A 7,015-nucleotide genomic window follows, 5' to 3' on the forward strand; every position below is an offset into this window, starting at 1 on the left:
AAAATTCCTCTTCAACCTCATATATTGTGCTGAGATTCAATGAGATGATCAATGGAGAATAAGTGCTTAGTTCTGTGCCTGATTATTATAAAGGTACCCAGGATTATAGGATAAGACATGCAGACACAGAAATGACTCATGAAGGAAGAAGTTTGTTGTACTCACAGATCCTTCGATCAGGAGGCCCAGGCAACCATGCAGGGCCTGGAGGAAGCACCAGGGTCGGTCAGGAGGCAGAGGAGCAGGGAAAATCAAAGGTAAGATTCTTTATTTTAATTTCCATGGACAAGATGAGTGAGGCAGAATAAGCAGATTTAGGATTGACTAGTTTGAATAATTTTGGCAGGTCCTGGAGCACAGTGGCTGTCCCTAGGTGTCTGGTACCCAGCCCTGGGGTAATTGGGGTTGGGGAATAGTATCTCACAGAGTAAGAGCAAAAAAAAAAAAAAAAAAAAAAAAAAGTTGGGGTGGGCCTATGGGTTCTGGATTAGTTGGTTTGCATATGAAAAGTGCACTCACAGTTATTTGCATTCTTTAAGAACTAGCTAATCCTGGGAGGGTCAGTAAGGCCTCAGAGGTTAAAGCATAAAATACAGAGAATAAAAAGACTTGATTAAGACATTGATACATGCTGAATACATTTTTATCACACTGGCCAGACCATGTACCATATGCCATAGACATTATCTTCTGCAAAGTTATTTTGATCATCCCCTTTTCATGAATGAAAAAACTGAGGTTCAGAGAGTTCAAGCAATTTACCCAGGGCCACAAATCAGTAAGAAGCAGAGCAGGATTGGACCAGGTCTGACCCCTGCACTCTGTACTCTGTTTTATATAGGTCTTTGTATGAGCCGTCTGGCCAGGGTGGGCACTCACAAGGCCTCGATTTGTCAATACAGAAGAGTGGCTTTGTCCTTGGAATTAGATAGTTGTGATGGTTGTAAAACTTTATAAATACACTAAAACCATTGAATTGTACACTTTAAAATAAGTAAACATTGAATAATAGTGGTAGAACCAAATACTGGTGAGGTTTTGGAGAAACTCACGTATTGCTGGCAGTGAATATGAAAGGATCCAGCCACTCTGGAAAGAGTGGGCAGTTTCTTATAAAACTGAATGTGCAACTAATGTAGGAAGGAGGCAAGAAAACTAAAATGTCAAATCAAGCTATATTCAGAGACTGCAATATGATGATCGGCCCTGCAGAACCTGCAGAACAAAGGAAGAGTTCTGCTGGGATTGCTAACAACCCATTTCCCCACAAGGTGAAGAGAAAACAGGAAAACCGTCTTTATGTGGCACCCTCCACAAAAATTGTTCATTCCCTATAGCTAAAACCATGGGGACCTACGGATTGAAGGCTGGGAATTGCCAGCAGGGCTTCCATGTTACATATTCTTACCTTTTCATGCTACATACTCTTATGCTTCCTCACTGTATGTCTATATCAAAGGAACATGGGCAAACAAAGTCTTTAAACTGTAACTCACAGGAACTAAAGAATGACATATAAACCAGATTCCCCTTTTTAGTCCTTGTCTTGGTTTTATGTCTTTGCTTTCTCTTGTCTTTGCTTTTTCTCCTCTCTAATAAACGTTTCTTTGGACTCTAACTTTGGCGTGTTTGAATTCTTTCTTACACTCCACCAAGAACCCTCTTCTCTCTCAGTGCGGAGTGTGAGCCTTCCACCCCACTCCAACTTGGGAGAATCTTGCCTGTCCTGCATCCCAACTACCCTACAGTACAACAAAGCATTTTGACATCTGGGCATTTATTCCAGAGATTCATGTTCACATAAAACCCTGTAAATGAATGTTTATAGAAGCTTTGTTTTTTAATAGCCCCAAACTGGAAACAGCCTAGAGGTTCTTAAACAGGTGAATGGTTAAACATACTACTCAGCAATAAAAATGAGTGAATTGATACATGTAACAACCTTGATAAATCTCCAGAGAATTGGGCTGACTGAAAAAAGCCATTCCCAAAAGATTATGTACTGTATGATTCTATTTGTGTAACATTCTTGAAATGACAAAATTATGAAAATGTAGAACAGAATAGTGGTTACCAGTGATTAGGGAGAGGTGAAGGCAAGAAGGAAGAGGTCGTGGCTATAAAAGGGCAAGATGAGGCATCCTTGTGGAGATGGATATATTGTTTCTTGCATAAATATCTATATCTTGTTCGTAATATTGTACTATAGTTTTAAAGGATTTACTGTTGGGAGAAATGGGTGAAGAGTAGATTTTTTGTATTATTTCTTACATTGCATGTGTATTTATAATTATCACAATATAAAAGTTTAATTAAAAACTAGTAGGTCACGGGGGTGGCTCCATAGTGTAGTGGTTAGCACATCTGCTTTACACGCAGAAGGTCCTGGGTTCGCGCCCCAGGTGGAGCCACGGGCCAGGCCCCAGGTGCGCCAGGCCCCCAGGTACACGCCCCAAACATGTAGGAGGAGACACCCCACCTTCAGAGATCCAGTTCTTAAGGGGAAAAGGCAACATCCATAGGTCAGGGGTGGAAGTGGCAGGGGGTGGGGGGGCCGGGAATTAAAGAGGGGGGAAAACAAAAAACAACTAGTAGGTCACAATAATGAGACTACTTACCACTTAGAATACCTCTAAGAATACCAAATGCTGATGAGGATGTGGAAAAAGAAGAACTATCATCTGTTGCTTGTGGGAATGCAAAATGGTACAGCAACTTTGGAAGAGTTTGAATTTCTATAAAACTAAACATACTCTTACTGTATTGTGCTCCTTGGTATTTACCCCCCAAAATTGAAAACTTATGTCCACACAAACATCTACATATGGATGTTTATATAAGCTTTATTAAGAATTGCCCAAACTTAGAAGCAACCAAAATGTCCTTTAATAGGTAAATGGATAAATAAACTATGGTACATTCAGGCAATGGAATATTATTCAGAGCTAAAACTAAATGAGCTATCAAGCCATGAAAAGACATGTAGGAAACATAATGCATATAACTAAGTGGCAGAAGCCAATGTGAAAAGGCTACGTATTATATGATTTCAACTATATGACATTCTGAAAAAGGCAAAACTATGAAGACAGTAAAAAGATCAGTGGTTGTCAGGGATTGAGGGGGACAGAGGGTTAAATAGAACACAGAGAATTTTAGACCAGTGTAACTATTCTATATGATACTATAATGGTGGATACATGTCATTATACACTTGTCCAAACCCACAGAATGTACACCAAGAGTGAACCTTAATGTAAACTATGGACTTCGGATTGTAATGTGTCAAAGTAGGTTCATTAATTGTAACAAATGTACCACTCTGGTGGGGATGTTGATAATGGGGGAGGCTATGCATGTGTGGAGATGGGGAGTATATGGGAAATCTCTGTACTTCTGCTTAATTTGCTCTACTCTAAAAAAAAAAAAAAGTTTATTTTTTAAAAAAAGGTAAAACCATTAAAACACTGGAATAAAACAGAAGAGTGCTGTAAAATCTCACAGTAGGAAAAGCAAGACGCAAGACATAAAGCTTCCCAAAGGCAAAAATGTATACATTTGATTTATAAGTGTTTTAAATTTCTACATGCAAAAAGCAAAAGATGAATGATAAGTTGAACCAAATATTTATAAAAAAAAAACAACACAAAATTCCTTGTTATACAAAAAGATTGTATGTATCACTAAGAAAAAGCAAACCGATAGAGAAATAAACACAAACAGATCATTTCCAGAAATAAATAAAAATATAAACTTGGAAGAAGTCCAATTTCACTCATAATTAAAGAAATATACATTAAAACTAGATAATATTTTCATCTATCAGATTAGCCGAAATGTAAAAGTTCACTAAAATAGTGCATGTTCAAAGGTGTGAAAAAACTGTCAAAATTGAAACAAATCTACACAAAAACCTGCACACAGATGTTTATAGCAGATTTACTCATAATTACCAAATCTTGGAAGCAATTAAGATGTCTTTCAATGGGTGAATGGATAAACTGTAGTATATCCATACAATGTAACACTATTTAGCACTCAAAAAATGTCAAGTCACAGAAAGACATGGAGGGATCTTAAATGTGTATTGCTAAGTGAAAGAAGCCAATCTGAAAAGTCTATACTCTATGCTTCTAACTATACTGTATGACATTCTGGAAAAGGCAAAAGTATAGTGACAGTAAAAATATCAGTACTTCATTCAATTCTAAAAGGGGAGGGAAAAGAAGAGGAAGGGATGAATAGGTGAAGCACAGAGGATTTTTAGGATAGTGAAACTATTGTGTATATTGCTGCAATGGTGGATACATGTCATTATACATTTGTCAAAACCCAAAGAATGTAAAACATTGTGAAACTTAATGTAGACAAGAGACTTCAGTTAATAATAATGTACCAACATTGGTTCATCAGTTGTTACAAATGTACCACACTAATACATAAATGTAAATAATAGGGGAAACTATGGGGGAGAAGAGGGAAGTATGTTGGAGCTCTGTACTTTCTGATAAATTTTTCTGTATGCCTACGACTGCTCTAAAAGAATAAAGATCAACTTAAAAAAAGGTCACTATTGGAGGATTCTATAAACTAATTATTTTGAAATTATTATATTAATATTATATTTTAAATATATAAAACACATAATATATATTAAATAAATAAAATATATTTTATGCTATATTATTATATAAACTAATTATTTCCAATACACACTGGACCACTGGGAAACCAAATAATAGTGAGATAGTTTCTCTTTATAGACATTCCAACTAATAAAAGAAGGAATGATATCTCCATTTTGCAATACCTGATTAATCTATCTAGGTATTGATCATCAAAGCCTGCTAAAAGTACAAAAGGAGACATAACCAAATGGTAAAATAGGACATCATCTTACAAAAAAGAAAGAAAGAAAAAGAAAGTAAGAGAGAAAAACTTGAGTCTGATAAAGATCCTAGATCCAACTATTGATTTACAGAAAATACAAAGGACAGTAAAACATGCTAAATGGCATTATGGGGATGCAATCAGCAAAATCTATGTTATGTAAAACCATAAGTCAAATGACAAAATTCTCTGATAAATTTCAAGAGGTGGAAGAAAATCTTTATATTAAAAGAGACTTAAAAGTCAAATCAACCAATCTCAATGTATGAACTTTATCTGGATCTTGATTCATACAAATTCTAAATTTAAAAAATTATTAGACAATTGGAAATTTGACTAGATATTTGATGATATTAAAGAATTAAGTGTTTATGTGTGAGATTGTAATAGTCTCTTTTTTTAAGCTTATTGAGCTTCACACTGTTAAATTTATATATGAAATGAAAAAGTATCTAGGATTTATTTTAACATAAAGTAGGAAAAAAGGAAAGGGGTAGGAGTTTAGGTGAAGTAAGGCTGGTTATTAGTAGATAATTAGTGGATGATGGGTATCTGGGTTTATTATATTAGTCTGTTTATTTTTGCAAGCTTGAAATTTTCTATAGTAAAATTATTTTTAAAAAATAAGCAACAACAGTAAACAGTAGAGTGTTATAAAATCTATGTAGTCCTTTTTATAATATAGCTAATTGTGTGGGAATTACTTTTAATCCCTGCGATTCTCAGTCCCTATATTCATTCAGTGACCAAATCCTGCCAATTTTACCTCTTAACTGCCACTTCTTTTTATCTAGTCCAAGCTGACTTTGGCCTATGTATAGTGCACGTCTACTTTTACCTATCTCTCAAAGTGTAGCCAGGGTGCTATTTTTTAAAAAAATAAATTTGGTCATACCCATCCTTGGTTTAAAATCCACTGTCTTCTCCTAGATCATAGGATAAAGGCTAAACTCTTCAATATGCAATTTAAGGCCTTGCAGACTCTATTCCAACTGACCCTGCGTACCTCACCAACTCAATCTTGAGATGCACTCCCTTGACTGTCTACACTCCAGTTACTTCTTGAACTTGCCATACTTAGTGCATTTACACATGCTGTTCCCTCTGCATAGAATCCCTCCCTCCCCCTTATACACACCCTCATCTCTTAGGTCTCACCTAAATGCTGCTTTCTCAGGGTAGCTTTCCCATTGTTTTGGTCTAGGTGAGGTCAAATTTCTCATACCTTCATAACAACTTGTCACAACTGAAATTAAAAATTTGTTGAAATTATTTGTTTAGTGTCTGTCTTTCCTGCCGTAATATAATCTCAAAGAAAGAAGGAACTAGGTCTTATTATTGTATCCCCAAAGCCTAGCATTTCGTCCTGCACATAGTAAAAGGTCAATAAATCTTTATTGTACTATAAATGACTGGCTTGGTGAATAAACAAACAAATAAATAAATTTAAATGTAATACTGTTAAAATAATGAAACAGAATTACCTGCACCATAATTACAATATTACACAGTTAACCTTAATGTTAGTCATACTCCCAAATAAAATATTTGCAAAACTTCAGTAAATATGTATATAAGCAAACAAAAAGAGGAAATAAATGAGAATGACTTCACTACAAATCCAGGTTACAGACCCTCACTGATATTTCAAAAGTACTTAACAACAAAGGAAAAGAGGTGTATCTTAAAACATTATCCACCTTTCAAAGGAGGCACACATATAGCCAAATAAAAGTAGTTCTGATACAAGCTCCACCTATGCTATTCAGATGGAAAACTTGGCTTCTCTGAAAGGGTAATAAAAACCATATACACTATAATTTTACATTTATATGCAATTATTTAAAACAAGCTACATATATAGGATGCACACTGTCTCTTAACTTATAAAACGGGTGAATTTAACTAATCTATTCAAGTAAAACCAAAGCTTAAACATTTTCAAGATTAGATCTTTATAACTTTTTAAATTAATGAGAAAAAACTACAAACTCCTGAACCAAAATTTTATTTTAAATTATTAGGCTTTTTAGGGCATACGAAAAATTTTCATAACACTACATGTAAAGATGTTAGCACATTAAACTACAATAGAACATATTTTTATACAACTTTTGAATCATTA

Source organism: Pteropus medius, unplaced genomic scaffold, assembly GCF_902729225.1.
Source record: "Pteropus medius unplaced genomic scaffold, Ma_sr-lr_union100, whole genome shotgun sequence".
Classification (NCBI taxonomy): Eukaryota; Metazoa; Chordata; class Mammalia; order Chiroptera; family Pteropodidae; genus Pteropus; species Pteropus medius.